This window comes from Balaenoptera musculus, chromosome 9 (genome assembly GCF_009873245.2).
Source record: "Balaenoptera musculus isolate JJ_BM4_2016_0621 chromosome 9, mBalMus1.pri.v3, whole genome shotgun sequence".
In the NCBI taxonomy this organism is placed as follows: domain Eukaryota; kingdom Metazoa; phylum Chordata; class Mammalia; order Artiodactyla; family Balaenopteridae; genus Balaenoptera; species Balaenoptera musculus.
In genome coordinates, this window is record NC_045793.1 from 66,840,926 (window position 1) to 66,863,012 (window position 22,087).

Consider the following 22,087-nt stretch of genomic DNA (forward strand, 5'->3'; position numbering starts at 1 on the left):
TATACTTCAAGTTGAGGGGAATGAGTCATTAATGGAATCCTTCTTGTGACACTGTCTAGGAGCCCATTCTATATATAAAAGACGAATGAAAGAAAATATTTAAATGTTATAACTCTGGGAAATTTTAACAAGAGTTGCCATACAGCATCCACTGAGCACAAAGTATTTCATGCTTAAAGTGCATAACTCGGGTTATATCAATAACTGCTCTTTCACTATTATGCCAAATATTGTTCTCCAGTTTCTCTAGGGGTATATATTTTCACAGAAATGATAAAGACAATGGAAATGGTACTCTATGGAAAATTATGAGAATTAGAGAGGATGGAGCTTTATGGACCCAGTTTTCTATGCTATGATTCTTTCAAATTTAAGTTTGCATTTTCAGAGACCCTTAGTTTTTGCAATATGTTTTAGTACATAATTTTAAAAGTTGCTAAGTCTATGCTTATGTCCCTTTTTAAAAAAATCTTACTTCCCCATTATGGTCCACTATAGTTTTTTCAATACCTAGTTTCACAGAAGTAAAATTTTTTTTCTTTAAATCATCTTAAAATCATTAATAGATTCTGGTTTTGCTTTTTATTTATTTTTACTATTATTATTATTATTATTTTGGCCACGCTGTGTGGCTTGCAGGATCTTAGTTCCCCAACCAGGGATTGAACCCGCATCCTCGGCAGTGAAAGCATGGTGTCCTAACCACTGGACCGTCAGGGAATTCCTGGTTTTGCTTTTTAAATGTACACTAAGTTTTCTAAAAATTTTCTATAGCTCTATCAGTGTTCACAAGTGTTCTAACATATGCACTGCAGTGTGTTAAAGCTTCTCTGATTTCAGTCATAAAATCACATAAAGAAAAAGCAGATAAAAAAAGTTTTAGAATCTGTACTAGCAATTCCCTCAGTAACCTCTAAAGCAGAGGTTCTCAAATTTGAATGGACATCAGAATCGCCTGGAGGGTGTGTTAAAACACAGATTGCCACACCCCATCTCCAGAGTTTCTGACTCAATAGGTTTTTGGGTAGGGCCTGAGAATTAGTATTTCTAACACATTCTCAAATGATACTCATGCTAGTGGTCTCAGGACCCCACTTTGTGAACCACTGATTTAGAGTTATTGTACTGCAGAGGCTGAAAACCAGGCCTCTGAGGCCATATTGGATGGATTTTCATTCTGGCCCCATTGCTTATTAGCTCTATAACCTTGAGCAAGTCACTAGACTCTTTCCTTCTGTTTCCTCATCTGTCAAATGAGATAATAAAAGTACTTACTTCCAAAGGTTGCTGTGAGATTGAGTGTATTAACAAGTGTAAAGCACCTAGAACAGTGTCTGGCACACAGCAAAGATCAGTTAGTCAGTATTTTATTAAGTCAAGAAAAATTTTCAGTTGCCACTCTGTGGAAGACATGTAGATTATTTATTATTCTTAAATACATTTCTCTACTGTTTTGAAGTTGGACAAATAGAACTAAACTTTTTTATCAGTACTTTGAGAAAAGAGGTAAAGTATACTAAGTTTAGAAATGATGAACAGGGTTAGTATTTTTATTAGGCATAAAAGAGAGTAAACATGTATTTTAGAATGCTATAAAAGGCAACAGACTAAATGAGGTGGTAAAACAAGAATTCTCAACCACCAGAGGATGACAAAAGGACAGCAGTATGTGACATGGGAGTGAAGGAAGGCACCAAGAGGCTGAAGGGTGTGGTAGAAAGAGGTGAGAAGGCAATGTTTGCCATTTTGCCTAGGTCCTTAGGAGAGGTCACTGATACACTGGTTTCAGATGTGGGACAGTGTTGTGCACTGTAGTGCTTGACCTGGTGAGTGAATGTGGAATGGATAAGTCCTTCTTTGAAACATCACTCACACTCTGTCAAGGGGGCATGTTTTAATTGGTGTGACTTGAACATGGATAACTGAAGGGGCAGTTCTCTAACCATGGTAAATTTGAGCAATCCCCTGGGAGGAAGGAAAGAAAACAGCACAAATCAACAGACAAGCTATGAACATCAATAACAATGACCCAGGCAGTCTCAGGCTCAGTGCAGAGCAGCCAAATTTATGTACAGTGTGAAAGCATCACATATGATTAGGCCTATTTTATTCATACACAGCCCTGCTTTGTAGATAAATCTACGGTGAATTGATCTACAATTCTAATAGCAAAAAGAAAGCCCCACTTCCCTAGAGTACTCACCAATTGTCTGTTAGAAAACCTATTGTAGAATTTATTGAGGTTCTGTAGTGCAATAAGCACGGCTGTCCTAAGATGCTCCAGGCAGCTCACCTTGATCTGCCTGGACAATGAGACAACTAGAATCGGGAGGTCTTCCCTCTTCTGATGAGAGGGGTTGCTTCTAATCTCAGCTTCCCCATGCATTGTTAGCTTTTTTCCTCAAAATATAGGAATGCAACTTTGCACAGGTCCCCAAAGTCACCAAACGCTGAGCAGCTGGCTTTCCCAGACACTCCTGTGAACAGCTGGCATCCAAACTCAGTAAGGCTCTTGCCCAGATAACTTGTTAGTCAGTGTACTCTGCTCCCCACATCCCCACTGATAAAGGCGCTCTCAGACTTGCTCTGTAAACAGGAGAGCAACAGGAGGAGGAGTTCCTGTCACCCGGAATGTTCATCCACCGTGTGTTCAACTGTGTGCCCCAGTCCTCATTCCCCACCTAGAGGGTATTAGGAGATCTGAGAACTCAAGTCCTCTTTTTTCTGATCTTTGGTTGTAAAACTGTTACCCCAATAAAATCCATTCCTTAACCCACACTGTGTGGCATGTTAGGTGGTGCTCACAAAGAGGCCCACCTTGTGTCAAGGGTAAACTCAGGTGTGTCTAATCTCCAATATCCACTCATATAACTCTGTCCTCTCAACAAGATTTCACAGGGTACCACCTCATTTCCCACTGCCAGTTCTCTCATTGTTCTGAAGTGTAACTCCTATGGTTTTATGGACCTGAATTCATGTAAATAAGTATAGTATCTTGTCTCCTCATCTAACTCAAGCTTCAATTTGTTCCTCTTCATGTTTGCTATTTTCAGTGTGGAAATTGTTCTCTTTCGTAAGGGAGGAGATAAAACAGAAGCAAAACTGTTTAGCTACATAATGGCATTCATTAATATTATTCCTTCTGCCCAAGAAACTCCCTCATTCTTATTTTCTTATTCTGAGCATAATTGAAAACCTATTTTACTTCCTTGTTAATTCGTAGAGTATTTCAAACTACAGTTATGTGATAAGATGATTACTACAGTACACTATAAGTTAATTCATTTGTATAAACATGTTATTCAAGTGGCTTTTTCAAAAATGTGCGCATTCAATGCCTTCCAACTAGAAGCTATTAAATTCTTAGTGGTGGGTAATAAAAAATAAAAACTCTTCTAATTTCCAGAATTTTACTTTAAATTAAGCGTGGCTCATAGTTCAGGTGAACAAACATGTGAGAGGTGGTGTGGGATAGCTTATGTGACTGACCCTTAAGAGACAATAATAAAAAGTTTCCCCAAACTGGAGCCAAGGAATTCAGCTTAAGAGATTAGCTGGAAAGGAAGAGAAAACACTATAGGACATTTTCTTTTTCGCTTTTAAATGGTGATCACTCTCATGCTTTAATTTTCTTCCCCTCATCTCTGCACAGAAAAATAAGAGATACTAATTTGCAGAGGTAAGATGATGCTTTGTTACTTTTTATGATACCCAAAATTCCAAAGACCAGAGGGCAAATATCTAACTTGTTATGTTTAAAAGAAAAAAACCCTAGATATTGGAGATGATAATAAAATTATATTAAAGTAAAAAATATGTGTGTATTCCTTTATACCAGGAGACATAAAAGTCAGAGTGTGGACGTTTTTATTTTCCACAACAGGGTGCCTTCCTAAATTTGTGGAAGCTGAGCAACAGATCCTTGCACATCTCACACATATTCATGTGCAGTAAAAATTTATTATACACTCAAAGTATCTACTTAAGAGGAGATTTTTGGATGCTTCTATATATAACTTGAGTCACTTAACCATGAAGTAGTATTTCCCTAACAGAAACTTCTTGAAAAGCATTCATGAAAACATTAAAGAGAATTAAAGTAGTTTTTATGCTGTCCACCCATCTAAATCATCTTCCCTTCCTCTCCTTTTTATTAAGAATTTTGCTGTTGTCAAAAATTAGAATAGATCTTAGTTGCTCTGAGAAATTTTCAGAGACGTTCTTAAACTTCAAGGACCTACCCCTCATTAACTTCCCAGGAGAGTAACTGTCAGGACGGATCATTTGACATTTAGTACCTGTCTTGAGATGTATTCCTATAGGTTTGTATCTTTTCTAGCCAATTATTTATAATTTTCTTGAAATCTGTGGCCACATCATATGTATTTTGGCATCGCAAACAATAGTAGTGAACTAAATATAAAAGGCACTTTGAACATATGCTTTTGAGAAAGAATCATATGCATCTCTATGCAAAGAGAGAGAGAGAAATACAGTCAGCATAAAGATAGGTTAATTTTATATCAAAACTGTAAGAAATTGAGTAAACCCAACTCTACTGTCATTTCCCCAAGGAAAAAACACAGTGAAATTGAATACTGGGGAAAACAGTACAGGCAAATTTATCTTTGAGTCTCAGTTTACAAACTAGGATAAAATTATAAGTAATGCACTGCCACCCAGTGGCGAACTTTCACTTCAGACGAAACAATAGTTAAGCTAGTCAAAAGACTCCAGACATTAGAGATCTTCGTTCAGGAAATTTTACACCTCATTAGAAAAATATGAGGAAAAGAGAAGTTAATGCTCAGGTCACGGGAATTTTTTGGACCAAATGAGAGTGAATAACTAGCTCAAATCACAAACAAACTGTGAAGAAAAAAGCAAAACCAAAAATATTTGACTTTTGTGAGATAATTAGAAACTTGAATTTTGCCTGGCTATTCAATATCAATGAATTGATGTTCCTTTTTTTACATGTCGTAGTGGTCATAGTGGTGCTATGCATATGCTTTTAAAATAAAAGTGTTTTTTAGTGGAAACATTCTAAAATAATTACTGATAAGTTGATATGATGCATCAAAATAATATGAGGAATGGAGGGAGATAAGTTGGAGGTATATTTAAAGCAATTTGAGCTATAAGTTGATAAATTTTTTAGCCGGGTGATGGTTACATGAAGGTTCATTATACAATTCTGTCTACTTTGGCACATATTTGAAATTTTCTATGACAAGTTTTTTTTTTTTAATCTCACCAAGATATATATTATCATTGAGTGTAGAATTTGATCAATAAAAATAGAAAGCTTTCTCCATAAATTATTTTGCAGAATTCAGTAGGTTAAGCCATAAGTTAGGAAGACGAACTTGTAATCTTCATTTGCCTTATAAAGTGAACATTAAGGAAATTAACTCAAACCTTCTTCAACCCAAGGTAATAAAAGAGTTGAAACTGCTTTTCAAATTGTGTTTATATTAAATGTCAACTCATGTTGACTTACAAAAGAGATTACTAAACAAATATGAAAAGTAAATTGTCAAGACATTTAGGAAAACTGCACTGGAGTGGAATTATTTTCTCTCTTTTTTTCTCTTGACATTTACTGAGTATTGAGTTTTGTAGTATGTTGATTTTCTAACCTTTCAAAAAAGAGCTCGGAGTTATTGCTTTGTTGCTAGGTTTTAGGCAACATTAGAGGTCCTGCTTTCACTCTTTTTTCCTACTCTGACTTCACTCCTTTAGAAAATTAATCCTGTTTCTTAGCAACCCGGGTGGGTAACACTTAAATATACTTCAAGTTCTTTTGTAAAGCAAAGGCTAAATGTTTCCCTTATAAACTATCTGTTTGCTTAGTCTCATTTGGCTTTGCAGAAAAGATCTGCTGAGACATACTGCCGTAAACATTTTTATTAAAACTCTCAGTTTTAAATGGTGAGTGAAGTTACTGATTTTCTAATGAATACTTCTGTTTTTTGTGTTTATTTGGAATTATTACAGTTTGTCTATTTGTCTAAGTCTTTGGAATCTGTGTGTTTTATGTTAAGATATATGAGATGAATTCATTTAAGAGAGAAACAATCTCTTTATATATAATATAATAAATAGGAGATCATGAAATATGTTAAGAAGGAGAAAGCCCAGCTGGAAGAAAGTGTTGAGTTTCTTTATAAACCTACAAACGTGCATGAATTCGTGGTCTAAGGAGTTCACTGTGATCTTAATAGCAGAATATTTTACAATGCTCTTTTCTTATGTTGGCATCATTCAGGTATCAGGTATATATCTATATCAATCTATCTCTCTATCTCCCCAAATACTTAAGGTTACAAAATTAAACTCAGATACCTAAGCAAAAGAAGCTTAAATTTGCGTACATTTGCTAACTTAAGAAATGCATTTCTCTTAATTAGCTGATTGTAAAAGCAGATAACAAAAATATTTTGTGACATTCCAGTAGAAAATATTTGAGGAAGAAATTAAAATGAAAGTCTATTTTTTATATTGCCACTATTAGAAGCTTTCATTATTTAGAAAAAAATATAATTAGATATTTGAGCTTTTAGATACAGTTTCAAAAAAGGAGCATCTGTAATTTCCAGAATTTGGCAACCAATTGCTTGCCAAATGGTTCAAACCGTTGAACCATTTAAAGTTTGCATTTTTGTAAGGTAGAAAAATCTTTGAATAAAAGGAATTTCACATGGCTCAACCTAAAATATGCAGAACCCTACATAGTGTTTGTAAAGATAGAAATCTTTGTTCCAATTTTATATTCTAATTTGGGGGCAGATGTTGTAAACAACTAACTTTAATACAAGGTACAAGCCAAAATGTAGCTTCAAGTTCCATTGCTGTATTCAGAAGGAAGTATGAATCCTGATAGATCTGGGAATGCTTTTATTGGAGGTGGCATTTAAACTGATCCTTGAGACCAGTGTAATTTCATAGATGGAGAATAACTGTGCTTACTGAATGCAGATTAAGCCATTCTTTTATTTCCAATGAGACATCTTGGCCCAAATATAGCTTCTGTAATATCAACATTTACCACTAAATCTTTGACTGAATGAGAATATTGCTGGTTTACTTTTTCTGACTTTCTCAGCTACACATCTTATGACTTTGTGTTTCTCTGTGCCTTAGCTTTTTCCATGTAAAGTGAGGATTATAATGTGATATTGCCATCACAGGCTTCAATCTTTCAACTAGATCTCCAGTTGATTTCTTTCTGCTGGGGTGTCTTGGGACTACAATGACATATGCTAATGCATGATTCATATATTATACTATAGAAGCTTAATTTTACATACGTATTATTCAAAGGAATAATATGTAACAATAAATTCATAATATAAGGACAAAATAAAGTATCATGCAAAATTAAAGCTAATTTCTCACTAGTTTAAATATCGCATAGTAGCAATTTTTGGTAGCCAGGAAGACCCAGGCATATACAGAGAGAGACAGATGGGAGCTTTAGTGGCAACAAGGTGACAAATGGGCATGTTCATTCCCAGCTACCTAGTCAAAAAGAGGGCCAGACCAGCACTGCATTCTCTAATCACAGCTTCTTAGCCTGATGGCTGTCTAGCTCTCTTACTGCCATGATACTTGTTTTTTATATCAATTAGACTTCTGAGGTCTTGATCTATTCTTATTCTTCCAGTTTATAACCCTCCTCATCAGTTTCTTCATAGCTGTATGTCCTGGTGGGACACTTCATTGTCTCACCAACACCATCAATCTTCATGTCTTTTCATGGCAGGAGGTTACAAAACCCTGACCATGAATCAGTCTACTCGTGCTTTCTTTGCTCATGTAACCAGATTTCAGAGCCCTGCAGGAGATAGGTATATTTACAATTTTAGTCAAGGCTGAGCCTTCAGTGCTTCTCAGAAGTATAAAAATATGTTTCTACAGAAATGTGAAGGGTCATAAATGAGGCAAGAGAGTTATAAAATAAGGCATATACTGGGAGCAAATTAACAACTGACTGTCAAGGGCTTGATTTTCATCAGCTCCAGGTCAGTACGTAGGTCAGGGCTGATGTCACATCAACCAGGTTCAGAAGAGTCCAACACGAAAAACAGAACATGCAGATTTATTAGTTTATGAGAAAAATAAACCAAAGTAACTCATATTTGTTTTCTAGCTCATTGTCTTCCAGTAGACTACTGTACATGCAAAGCCAAATGATCATCTGAGGGTGATTTGGTGAAAGTTAGATGAGAATAAGAATTAATTAATGCTTTATATGTTAAATGGCCCAGGTTATGAAAAGTTATGCATCAGTCTTCTGAGTTTAGATAGATATGATAATGAAAATAAAAATATCAAATATGGGCCAGCATGCTCTCCCCTCTGGATGAATCTCGGAAGGGTACAGCCAACCTTCAAAAACTCTCACCCTTTCTTTTTTAAAATCTTTTATTTATAAACCCTTTTAATTTCTATGCAGACGTTCCTATTGTTTACTGTATAATGTAGAAACATGAAATTAACATATTTTAATTATTTCATTTATATTTTTCGCATTGCTTAGGAAATAGTAATCCTAAGTAATCCTATTTCCACATATTTTGTTAACTGGTGTGTTATTTTAGTGATTAACTTTATTTTATAGTAACTTTGTAGAGATTGTAAGTGGCTCCCTATTCATCAACTCTCCTTTATTTATTTATTTATTTATTTTTAAAAATTTATTTATTTTATTTATTTATTTTTGGCTGTGTTGGGTCTTCGTTGCTGCGCGCGGGCTTTCTTTAGTTGCGGTGAGCGGGGGCTACTCTTCGTTGTGGTGCGCGGGCTTCTCATTGCGGTGGCTTCTCTTGTTGCGGAGCACGGGCTCTAGGCACGTGGGCTTCAGTAGTTGTGGCTCGTGGGCTCTAGAGTGCAGGCTCAGTAGTTGTGGCGCATGGGCTTAGTTGCTCCGCGGCATGTGGGATCTTCCCGGACCAGGGCTCGAACCCCTGTCCCCTTCATTGGCAGGCAGATTCTTAACCACTGCACCACCAGGGAAGACCTCTCCTTTATTTTTAATGTATTAATGAGCAGCAGAGGATAACATATTTTTGAACACTTGGGAATTTCTAATCTTCTCACTCAGATATTAAGCACCACTCTTTTTTTGTCTCTATTCGGCTTTTTAAAAAAGTGTATAAGAATACTTAACATGAGATTTAGCCTCCTAACAGAATTTCAAGTGCACAACACAGTATTGTTAATATAGGTACACCATTGTACAGCAGACCTCTAGAATTTATTCATCTTGTATAACTGAAACTTTATACCTGTTGAATAGCAGTTCCTCATCCCTCCTCCCCCTCAGGCCCTGGCAACCACCATTCTACTCTCTGTTTCTATGAGTTTGACTATTTTAGATTTCCTCATATAAGTGGAATCATGCAGTATTTGTCCTCCTGTGACTGGCTTATTTCACTTAGCATAATGTCCTCCAACTTCATTCATATTGGTGCATATGGCAGAATTGCCTTCATTTTTAAGGCTGAATACTATTCCATTTTGTGTATATACAACACTTTCTTTATCGATTTGTTAGTTTGCAACCTCCTCAGGAGCTGCACAGGTGTAATCTGAAACTGGCCCCTGTACATGGAGGGCAGGGAGAGATGGAAGACAGAGGCAGACCATTACAGATTGGGAGGTAGGCAGGTTTAAGAAGCAAAGGAGCTTACACACGTGGCTTGTCTTGGGCGGCTGCCAAGATGAGTAGATCTCCGAGCTCCCCGCCCCCCCAATTTAAAAAGTTTATAGAGAGGACTTCACTGGGTAAAGTCACGTATACAGTCCAGATAGTCTCGGCACCATATTACTATCTCAAGGCTGTGTGCTTGGGCAGCTTCTAGAGCAGGAAAGGCAAGTGATGCACACATTCTAAGGACAGGGTGGGGGTAAGGGATGTCTGATTGCCTAGGTCCAGCTCACGGGTCAACTGGTGGTCACTTCCTCATGATGACCTCATCCAACACCATTCATCCAGCAATGAGTATTTAGATAGCTTCTGTATCTTAACTGTTGTGAATAATGCTGCAATTAACATGAGAGTGCAGATATCTCTTTGAGATTCTGATTTCAATTTTTTGGATAAATACCCAGAAGTGTGATTATTGGATCATGTGGCAGTTCTATTTTTAAACTTTTGAGGAGCCACCACACTGTCTTCCTTAGTGGCTGCATCATTTTACATTCTCACCAGTAGTGTACAAGTGTTCCAGTTTTTCTACATCCTCACCAACACTTAATGTCTTTAATTTTTTTGATTATAGTTATTCTGACAGGTGTGAAATGATGTCTCATTGTGGTTTTGATTTGCATTTTCCTGATGGTTAGTGATGTTGAGCATCTTTCCATACACCTGTTGGCCATTTGTATATCTTCTTTGGAGAAATGTCTATTCAAGTCTTTAGCTCATTTTTCAGTCAGGTTATTTGTTTTTGTTGCTATTGAGTTGAAGGAGTTCTTAAATATTTTGGATATTAACCCCTTATCAGATAAACAGTTTGCAAATATTTTCTTCCATTCCATAGGTTGCCTTTTCACTCTGTTGATTGCTTCTTTTGCTGTGCAGAAGCTTTCATGTTCCCTTTGACTATTTTTGCAAAATTTAAGTGGACTCAATTAGATAACACCTATAGTCTTGTTCTTTCTATTTCCCAGAAAAAAGTTTGTCTTTTATGTTTACTGAAATTTATCCAACATGATTTAATGATTAATTTGTTTTTTCTAATTGAGATACAATTTATATAACATAATTTCACTACTTGCCATTTTAGAATGTACAACTTAGTGGTTTTTAGTATATTCACAATGTTGTGAAACTATCATCACTATCTAATTCCAGAACATGTCTATCACCCCCAAAAGAAATCTTGTACTTGTTACCAGTCAATCCTAATTCCCTCTTCCCCACACCCTGTGGCAAAAATTTTTTCTTAATTTATTTTGTCACTGAGTTTGTGGGCAGTTTGTTAGATAGCATTATTGCAGCAAAAGCTGACTTAGCCACAGGCCTATACTTCCAGTTATATAGTGGACATATATTTTGTTTAAATCTACTTATTATTATGCTCTTTTTCCATAAACTGATCCTCCTCTTGTGTTTCTTATCTTGGTTAAGAAATTTTGTATTATCTTTGATTCATTAAAATTCCTTGGTGTGTCATTAAAGACCTTTGCTAATATAACCCCAACTGATTTTTCTATCTTTATATTCCACTGCTTCCTCATATACATATGCTAAGCTCCTGCCACACATGCTTCTTGCTTTTCTCTCAATGGGCCGTAGTCATTAAAAAAATATATTCATATTAGAAGTTGAAAAACAATTCATCATTTTATATTACGAAGTATTTATTATTAATTTTTTCAAGTTGACATTTTCAGTGTTTCTCCAAAGTAGTTTCTCTTTATACACAACTTTGAATTACTGCATAATAACATTTAGAATCTTGAAAAGCCTCTATTTTGATTTTATTGTCAAACAACCAAGATTCTAGCATAAGAGAAGGAAATTCATCCCCACCTCAGATCCTTATTTCCCAGGAACCAGCATTGTTTTATTTCCACTTAGCCAAATATATTTTAATTGATTATTATTCCTCTTTCCATGGAGATTTTAAATTCATTGGCATTGTCTAGTAACATACTAACACATTCATTAAATCCTAGAAGTGTGCCAACCATATCCTTGTCACAGATCAACAAAGAGCAAATCCATGATTCTTATCCATAGATCCCAATCTTAGAAGCTACAATGCACTTATTATGGTTTAGGTGGCCATAGAAGTCCTAGAAATAGCTTATGACAAATTTTACATACTTTCTGTGCCTCGGTGAAATGTTTCCTTCCTTTACCCCCTGGTATATTTCTACTTATTCTTCAAGATCAGTTCAAATGATAATTTTTCTTTTGATGTCACTTCTATTTTCCTGATAGAATTAGCTGAGCACTCTCCTTGCTTCTCATAACACTATTGTAGTATCTGTCACGTTACACAGGTTTGGTTTTTGTTTTCATGCCTTTCTCCCAATAGCCTCTCAGTTACTTAAGGACATGGATTTCAAGTTAATCATTTTGAATCCCTAGCCTCTAGTGTGGTGACTACTGTGACAAAGATGCTGAATAAAATACTCGCAGCAGCCGTGATACTTTCATCCCCTCTACACACACTCCTTGTCATTTCTGAGCTTTTTTTCCTGCTTCATAAATCTTTTAGAGATTACCCTGGCCCAGAGAGAAAATATTCAATACACAGTTCTACAGTAGCATACTTCACCAATTTCCATATCTGTTGCAGATTCCAACATGTGAACACACCCTTGAGTCCCGGAAAGGCAGGAGAGGCAGGAATATTGCAAAGGGGCTGCAGCAGGGCCCCACACTAGATCTCAACTCCAAATAGAACAAAAATGTCCTGCAAGCACCACAATCTGAAATAAAAGTCAACATATGGGAAATAAAGCCTCCTGATTTTAGTTATAAACTGTATACATCTTTGAGACTTCCAGAAAAGCCATCAAGGACCATTAAGGAAGAAGAAAGGAGAAAAAAAAACATTTTTCCAGGAACAATGCTTCACTTTCCCAGCATAAGGAATCATCCCAACAAGGCCATGTCTCCTAAATTTATAACTACATTTCCTCATCTGGATTCACATAAAGTGAAGTTAATATTTGTGGAAAGTGGAAAATATACAAATGGTGTATACCTCAATCCAAAACCACATAACTTTCGACAGGTACAAAAAGAACATCTGATTCTAAATAACTTAAAAGAGATAAGGGGGAAATATATTGTTTTTATTCATTGCTTAATTATAACAACTATTACATGAGCAAAAAAAGTATATGTGAATATAATGTGTATAAAGTTGCATCTTTATTTCTCACGGAACAATACAACTCAAATTCAGCAACAAATGAATGAGAAAGGAGAGGTAAGACTCTGGTTAATGTTTCTGATGGGGTTTTATCTGCCAGTTGGAATGACCAACTAGGGATGGCTTTTCTAGGGCTCAAGAAGAGTTTGGACTGAGGTGTAATTGGAGAACAGACCTCAGTTTCCAGGAGTTTACAGTCTAGTAATAATGAAATCAAATCATGGAACGAATGGATGAGTGAATGAAAATTGACAAAGAGGGGGTATTGTATTATTTAAATGAGTCTAACAATTAATAATTTAAATAATATATGAGTAAGAATTTCTAATTTAAAGTGATGGTGGGGAATATATATTTATGGAGATGCAAATGAAGTCAATATATAATTCCACTAGAATATGAATATATCCTATACTTAGGTCTATAATTTAACTTATAAATATGATTCTTGTTAGGTAAAGAGCGAAGCAATAGGAATGATAATACCAAAAAAAATTCTAGAAAAAGGAAAAAATTTATTCCATTGGGAAAATATAGGGAAGCAGTTAAGAGCATGGCCTCTGGGATCAGTGTATCCCAGTTCTCTTGTTTTCTAATAATTTTGTACAAGTTATTAAGCCTCTTTCCTTATTTATACTTTAGGATAACAATACTATATGTTTTATATGGTTATTTTAAGTAATGAAGGAGACAATTATGTACAAATTTCTTACAATAGGGTTTGGAATATTGAGATATTCAATAAAAGTGAACTCTTAGGAGCTATTAGGATAAAAGTTGGGAAATTCAAGATGCCTTGATCCATAACCTTCTCTACTTGTCCAGGGCATCTAAACACTTTTATATGTAGTGAATGAAATATGTTACCATTTGGAGATGAGGGGAGGTCAGTTAAATATCAAATGCCATTGGTTTATTTAAATATTTCACTAGTTACAGTTAGAATTACATGACTTGGGTAAGTAAAAGTTCAAGGAATAGGGGACTTTGAAAAAATTTTTATTGGAGTATAGTTGATTTACAATGTTGTATTAGTTTCAGGTGTACAACAAAGTGAATCAGTTATACGTATACGTATATCCACTCTTTTTAAGATTCTTTTCTTATATAGGTCATTAGAGAGTATTCAGTAGAGTTCCCTATGCTACACAGTAGGTTCTTATTAGCTGTCTATTTTATATATAGTAGTGTGTATATGTCAATGTCAAGCTGGGACTTTTCAGTTCATATTAGTTCTTTTTAAACATGTTAAAAAAAACTTTGTTTTATAGTTTACTAAAAACAGTCAACATTTATTCTATTCCAGCCTCAGCAAATTATTTTAGCTTTGTTCAATATTTTTCCTATTGCCTGAAATAAATTCAGCTCTAGAAATAAAACATGTAACTCTATTTGCATTTAAGATTACTTTACCAAGTTCTGAATAGATTCCTTTAATTTCATTAGTCACAGAAGGATGATCGAAGTCCTTGCTCCACCATAAATTAATTGCTTATACACTGTCTTGAATCTTAGATTATTCTATCAAATGTTAATAGGCAAGCTTTTTTTTTTTTTAAGATTTGGGCTTTTACTCTGAGGTAGGGACTGGATGGTTTTGTGCAGAAGAGTGAGTGATCTGCCTTATGTTTTTTTGTTTTTATTTATTTATTTATTTATTTATTTATTTTTGGCTGTGTTGGGTCTTCGTTTCTGTGCGAGGGCTTTCTCTAGTTGCGGCAAGCGGGGGCCACTCTTCATCGCGGTGCGCGGGCCTTTCACTATCGCGGCCTCTCTTGTTGCGGAGCACAGGCTCCAGACGCGCAGGCTCAGTAGTTGTGGCACACGGGCCTAGTTGCTCCGCGGCATGTGGGATCTTCCCAGACCAGGGCTCGAACCCGTGTCCCCTGCATTGGCAGGCAGATTCTCAACCACTGCGCCACCAGGGAAGCCCTATAGGCAAGTTTTAAATGCTATAACAAAATCCTCAAAATTGCATTTTACTGGTGAAATATTTAATATTTGGAAAAACCAAATTCCAAATTGAATGTTAGCAATATGAAACAATATTTATTAGTAATAACACAATCTTCTCTTTACATATCTAGTACCAACATAATTTACCAAATCTTGTGACAACTTAGAAAAGGGACCAAAATGATTAAAGTTTAAATCACAACACTTAAGTACAGGTAAGTTATTATAATAAAGTTATGAATATGGCAAAAAAATAAATTTTCTGCATTATATCTTGATAGTAATACATAAAAAGGCAAATAATTTAAAAAGTATTTTTTTACTTATCACCTTTAATGATACAGTAAATTTTTTAAATGCCCAGTTAATTAATGGCAACAATCCATATGCTTTCTTAGCCACAACTTGTAATATATTATTAAAGATTGAGTTTGTAACTCAATGTGTTCTGTGTAGAGAAACAATGAGTTAAAATATAGATTTCAGAAGCAAGCTGCATAGCTTTGAATCTTGGCTTCATTGCCCTAAATTACCTAAACTGTCTATATCTTGGTTTCCTCATCTGTAAATGGGAATGATAATAGTTGAATCTTCATCATAGAATTACTGTGACCATTAAATCTGTTATACATATGTAAAGCACTTAGTTAATAATGTATGTAAAGCATGTGTTGTCTAACACATGGTAAATATACATACCATTATTATTATTATGGTGCCATTTGTATAGTGTTTATGCAGACTTAATTTGTATAATCCAGCATTTTTTATTTGGATAGGGGTGAATAATACATACTGTATTTACATATTATAATTACATATCAATTATAAACAAAACAATAAGGTGTTAACAGTGGCTGACTTTGGATAGTGGGATAATGGTTGAATTTTGTTTTCTTCTTTTCAAAATGAGTAGCAAATAATTTTATAATTGGAAAATTAAGATAATGTATTTGCAAACAATGTATACATTTTGGTATGGATTAAATTTAAAAGGTCTTCTCCAGGTGTGTAATTAAATTGGTACACCTCAAGTTTCCTGATATATAAGTCACTATGGAGAAAATACCAAGAATATTTTGTAGACCAATAAGACCAAGCCTTTGATGTTAAGAAACGTCTAAGTCAAATATAAGATAGAATACACAATATGCCATTCGAGTCACACAGCACTAATGTGAAAAAGTTTTGAAAAGAGGTTTCCAAGGAAATAAACTAAGGTAGGATTTGAATTGAAGTTGGAAGAAGAAGGACAAAATTAATTCCAGCAGAAAGGGTGGAAAGGATAAGCAAATTTTTATTTAGATTAGCATTTTTAAATTGCCCAGCAATTTACTACTCCTGGGTCCTTATCTCCAAAAATGAGACCATATTCTGAGAGACATCATGAACAAAGACTAATGTAATTGCTAAGTTTCTCATTTGTCTTCCTATCTCTAGTAAGTGGATGCCCTTTGCTGAAGGAAGGTCAGCAGAACACTACAGAAAGATTTATCACCTACAAATGAATGCACCTGGGATTCAACGCTAATTTTACCAAAAGCCCTGTGGCCTATTAAATCTGTGTCACACACAGTGAGTTTGCCTCTTTCTCTATGGCTGTTGCGGTTTGTCTCCTGCACCGTCGTTAATGATTGCTTTAATGAAGGAGTTTTTCATTTATTGGAGTGAAAGCTACTTCTATCTTTAAAAGTAAAGCATGCAGATTTCTGATTTTTCTTAAAATGCAAATAGTGGATTATCTAGAATTTTGGATTTTTTTTTTCTTATTACAAAGATAGTTGGCATGGTGGATTGAGGTCTGAAGATTGTGAGGAATCTTACTCAGGTTTACTCCCACTTTATTTGGAGCAGCCCATTTTGAGAGAATTGCACTCAAGTAAGAAGGACCGACAAGAAGACTCTGTCATACACTCAGAAAAAAGATGCTGAGACACATACTTCATGGCTCAAATTCTCCCCTGGACAAATAAGGCTGCTTTGAACAGCCCTGTATGTCCAAGCAGAACAAGATGTGCATTTGGCATGCAAAGCAAGCTTTTAAAGCAAAGATTATTAAATAGCAATTTAAAAAAGATAAATGAAAAAGTCGATACACGTTTGCTTTTGCTAACTTCCTCTGTACCATCTTCCTTAAGAGACACAGAAGGTGGCCAGATGCATACAGGGCATTTATGAATCGTTGTGGAAGAAAAGTTTACTAAGACATGCAAGAACAGTGGGCAAAAATTTTAAGATTTGTTGTTGAACACTTAGATTAACTCTTGAGAATGACTACTCAAATGACTTTTTTTTAACTACTGTGTACTTTATCCTATGGAAGCTCTACTATCCTAGGAATTATAAGTGAAGTATTTGCATGGTGCTTAAACCATTTTAAGTGGAGTCTGAAAGAATCCAGTCCCTTGATCAGATAATTATTATTTTTCTTAGATTTCAGCTGAATTCTGGAAAACTACCAGTGACCATGTCACCATTCCACATTCTTTTGCCTCCTTTCAAGAAAACAGGAAACATCCTATTTCCACGCACTGTTAACACTTGTATTCCTTGCCTCAGTAACGCTATCTCCTGTCATCTGAGAAGGCTGGTGTACCAACTCACTAACTCCTCACGTGCCTTTGGCCATTTCCTGGGAGTCATCCTCCCAACAGCCTTCTTCTGGCCTTCCCTACTCACCGATCTTGTTTGAATACCCTTGTCCATCCAGGCACGAACACCACCCAGAGCATACCTAGCATAGCTTTTTTTTTTCTTTTCTTTTTTTTAAATTAAGTTATAGTTGATGTACACTATTATATGTTTTGGGTGTACAACATAGTGACACAATTTTTAAAGGTTATAGTTCATTTATAGTTATTATAAAATATTGGCTATATTCCCTGTGTTGTACAATATAACCTTGTACAATAGCTTATTTATTTTATACATAGTAGTTAGTACCTCTTAATCTCCTACCCCTATGATGTCCCTCCCCCATCCCTCACCCACTGGTAACCACTAGTTTGTTCTCTTTATCTGTGAGTCTGTTTCTTTTTTGTTATATTCACTAGTTTGTTTTATTTTTTAGATTCCACATATAAGTGATATCATACAGTAATTGTCTTCCTCTGACATATTTCTTTTTTTTTTTTAATTTATTTACTTTTGGCTGCATTGGGTCTTCGTTGCTGCGCACAGGCTTTCTCTAGTCGTGGTGAGTGCAGGCTACTCTTCGTTGTGGTGCGTGGGCTTCTCATTGCGGTGGCTTCTATGTTGCGGAGCACGGGCTCTAGGTGCGCAGGCTTCAGTAGTTGTCAGTTGCGGGCTCTAGAGCACAGGCTCAGTAGTTGTGGCGCACAGGCTTAGTTGCCCTGCAGCATGTGGGATCTTTGTTCCCCGACCAGGGATGGAACCCACGTCCCCTGCATTGGCAGGCGATTCTTAACCACTGTGCCACCAAGGAAGCCCCTGTCTGACATATTTCACTTAGCATAATATCCACCAAGGCCATCCATGTTGTTGTAAATGGGAAAATTTTCTTCTTTTTTATGGCTGAGTAGTATTTCATTACATTCACCATTCAGTATATTTGTATTTACTGTTGCACTGGGGCATGAGGGGAATATTGTAGGCATTTGGTTTATTTTTAAATTAATGTTCATTTCATATTGGAGCATAGTTGACTTACCATGGTGTGTTGGTTTTAGGTGTACAGCAACTTGATTCTGGTATACATAGATGTATATCTACTCTTTTTCCCATTCCTTGCCCCTGTAGGCGCTGTTGAGTAGAGTTCCCTGTACTATATACAGTAGGTCCTTGTGTTCATTTCAGCGCATTCCACTCTCATTTCCAACCCAGGAACAGGACCGGCACTAAGGCTCTGGGGCCCCAGTAACCAGAGTGGTGTGTGTTATATAAATTAGGGTGTATATGTGAATCCCAAACTGCTGATTATCCCTGCCCTGGGGTTTTTCCCCTTTGGCAACCCTAAATTGGTTTTCTAATTCTGTGAGTCTGTTTCTGGTTGGTAAATGAGTTCATTTGTATTAGTTTTAAGATTCCACTTATAAGTGATACCCTATGATATTTGTCTTTCTCTCTCTGACTTACTTGCCTTAGTATGATCATCCCTAGGTCCATCTATGTTGCTGCACATGGTGTCATTTCTTCTTTTTCGATGGCTGAGTAATATGCCCTTGTGTATAGGTACCACAGTGTCTTTATCCATTTTTCTGTCGATGGACTTTATGTCTGATTCCAAGTCATGACACTGTCAGTAGTGCTGCAATGAACATTGGGGTGCATGTGTCTTTTCCAAGTACAGTTTTCTCCGATATACTCCCAGGAGTGGGATTGCCAGATCATAGGCTACCTCTGTTTTTAGGTTTTTCAGGAACCCCCATCCTGTGCTCCCAGTGGCTGTACTAATTTACATTCCCACCAAGAGTGTAGGAGGGTTGCCATTTCTCCACACCCTCGCCAGCATGTACCTTTTGTAGACTTTTTGATGACGGCCATTCTGACTGTTGCGAGGTGATACCTCCTTGTAATTTCGATTTGTACTTCTCTAATAGTGTGTGATGTTGAGGAATTTTCATGTGCTTTTTTTTTTTTAAATGGTGTGAGCAAAATTGACCTCTTGAAAGTGCTTCCCTGAAAGCCTGCGCTGTTTTGAAATCGTAGTCGGTTGCCTACCTTAGGCCATTTCTGAGGGAGGTGTCTTCTACAACCCCACAGGCCTTGTGAGTATTAAATGCCAATAAGTACTGGTTTTAAAGTTGTTGTTATTAGAAACGGCCACAAGGCGGGAGGATTTCTTCCTGCCCCGCTCTGGTTACTGGGGCCCCAGGGCCTTAGTGTCGGTCCTGTTCCTGGGTTGGAAATGAGAGTGGAATGTGCCGAAATGAACGCTTTTTCCCTATTTCCCTTCACCCTCTCCCTGCCCCAAATCCCGGCCCCTGCAAGCCTGCTATGCTGGGGATGCTGTTGTCAGTAGGGGGGGATGAATCTGCGGAAGGAGATTGGAGGTGGGAACCCCAGCACCAGGAGGCTTGGAGACCAGGCGACTTTTCAAAGCTCTTCCAGACCAAAGGGTCCACCATCCTTGGGTGCGCTCGGCTTGGATTAGCTGTGGAGGGCCGGCCTGGGTCTGGAGATTGTGCTTTTGTGCAGAGGCGATAGTCACTACAGGTCCAGTGAGGGCTCATTTCCTGGCACATCCTTCCCAACTCCCTCACCCCCAGGACAGTCCAGCCTTGGGAGCCAAGGCTGCCCGGGTTCCAGGGATATTAGAGCAGCCGGGTCACCGGGGCCTGAGGGGAATGTTGTAGGCATTTCGTTTTATTATTTAAAATAATGTTCATTTCATTTTGGAGCATAGTTGACTTACAATGGTGTGTTGGTTTCAGTGTGCAGCAACTTGATTCTGGTATACATAGATGTATGTCTACTCTTTTTCACATTCCTTGCCCCTATAGGTTATTACAGGCTGTTGAGTAGACTTCTCTGTGCTATACAGTACGTCCTTTTGGATGGTATGTGTTATATATATTAGTGTGTATATGTGAATCCGGAACTGCTGATTAACCCTGATCCCCAATGTTTCCCCTTTGGCAACCCTAAATTGGTTTTCTAGTTCTGTGAGTCTGTTTCTGGTTGGCAAATGAGTTCATTTGTATCAGTTTTAAGATTCCACCTATAAGTAATACCCGATGATATTTGTCTTTCTCTCTCTGACTTAGGTAGTATATCATCCGTAGGTCCATCTTAGTATGGTCATCCGTAGGTCCATCTATGTTGCTGCACATGGTATTATTTCCTTCTTTTTTGATGGCTAATATGCCCTTGTTTATAGGTACCACATCGTCTTTATCCATTTTTCTTTTGATGGGCTTTTGTTTGAATCCCATTCTTGGCTATTGTCAGTAGTGCTGCAATGAACATTGGGGTGCATGTGAGTTTTCCAAGTATAGTTTTCTCCGGATATACTCCCAGCAGTGGCATTGCATAACATAACAATGTTGTGTTAGTTTCAGGTGTACAACGAAGTGAATCAGTTATACATATACATATATCCACTCTTTTTTAGATTCGTTTCCCATATAGGTCATTACAGAGTATTGAGTAGAGTTCCTTGTGCTATACAGTAGGTCCTTATTAGTTATCTATTTTATATATAGTAGTGTGTATATCTCAATCCTAATCTCCCAATCTATTCCTCTCTGGCCCCCCCCCCAAAAGCTCTTTTCTTAATTATTTTTAAAAGATGTCTTCTTGAGAAAATGTGGCCAAGGAAAATTAATGTGGACTCATAACAATAGCTTGGCGTTTTTCCCTTTTCCTATTTTTTGGTTCAATTTGTAGAAATAGGGATTAGCACTGTTCCCTGAATATGTGGTAGGAATTACCTATAAACTTTTCCTTGTCTAGAGCTTTCTAAGAGAAAACTTACCATTAGTAATACGATATATTTTGTGGCTATTAGTCTATTTAAGTTGTTTTTTCATCTTTTACTAATTTTGTCACTACATTTTTACATTTTCCATTTAATGTGGTTTTCTGATGTACTGTTAAAATATTATTCACAGCATAATTTGATAAGTTTCAATATGTCTTTTATATCTTTAGTTATTTCCCTTCATTCTGTATGTTGTTTGCATTCACACTCTTAGTGATGATCAGTTTTTTCAAATGTATGTCTGACTTACTGATCTTTAAAAAAACAGCTTTCAGTTTTGTAAATCATATTTCTGTCTTCCATTTCATTTAATGACATTATCTTTATTATTCCCTTGTTTAGTTTTTTGCTGTCGCCTGTTTATTCTGTTAATCCTTTTCTGTCTTCTTTATTTGAAGGCTTAGATATTTAATATTCTTTTTTACTCTCTAAATAATGTTTTCAAAACCGTACGTTAACCTCTATTCACTGCTGTATTAGCTTTGAATTGTCTCCTAGGTTGAGAAGTACACATTCTATAACAGTTCATTATGTTTTCTTAGCTCCACTTGCTGCATTGGTCTGGTATCCTTTATGTTTTTCAAATACTTGTCCCCTCACAGGGAAAATTTTCTCAGTAACCTTAATTTGATACAGAGCTTATTCATTTCATCCCAGATTCCTGTTGAAGCAAAATACTATGGTCCCTTTTTAAAATATCTATTTATTTATTTATTTGGCTGCGTCGGGTCTTAGTTGTGGCAGGTAGGATCTTCATTGCGGCGCGTGGGCTTCTCTAGTTGCCGCG

The 22,087-nt window shown here is 36.4% G+C and overlaps 1 pseudogene; it reads left to right on the forward strand.

Annotated features, from left to right (window-relative positions):
• The first annotated feature begins 1,674 nt into the window (after positions 1 to 1,674).
• On the forward strand, positions 1,675 to 17,093 carry LOC118900550 (annotated as a pseudogene).
• The last annotated feature ends 4,994 nt before the right edge of the window (positions 17,094 to 22,087 follow it).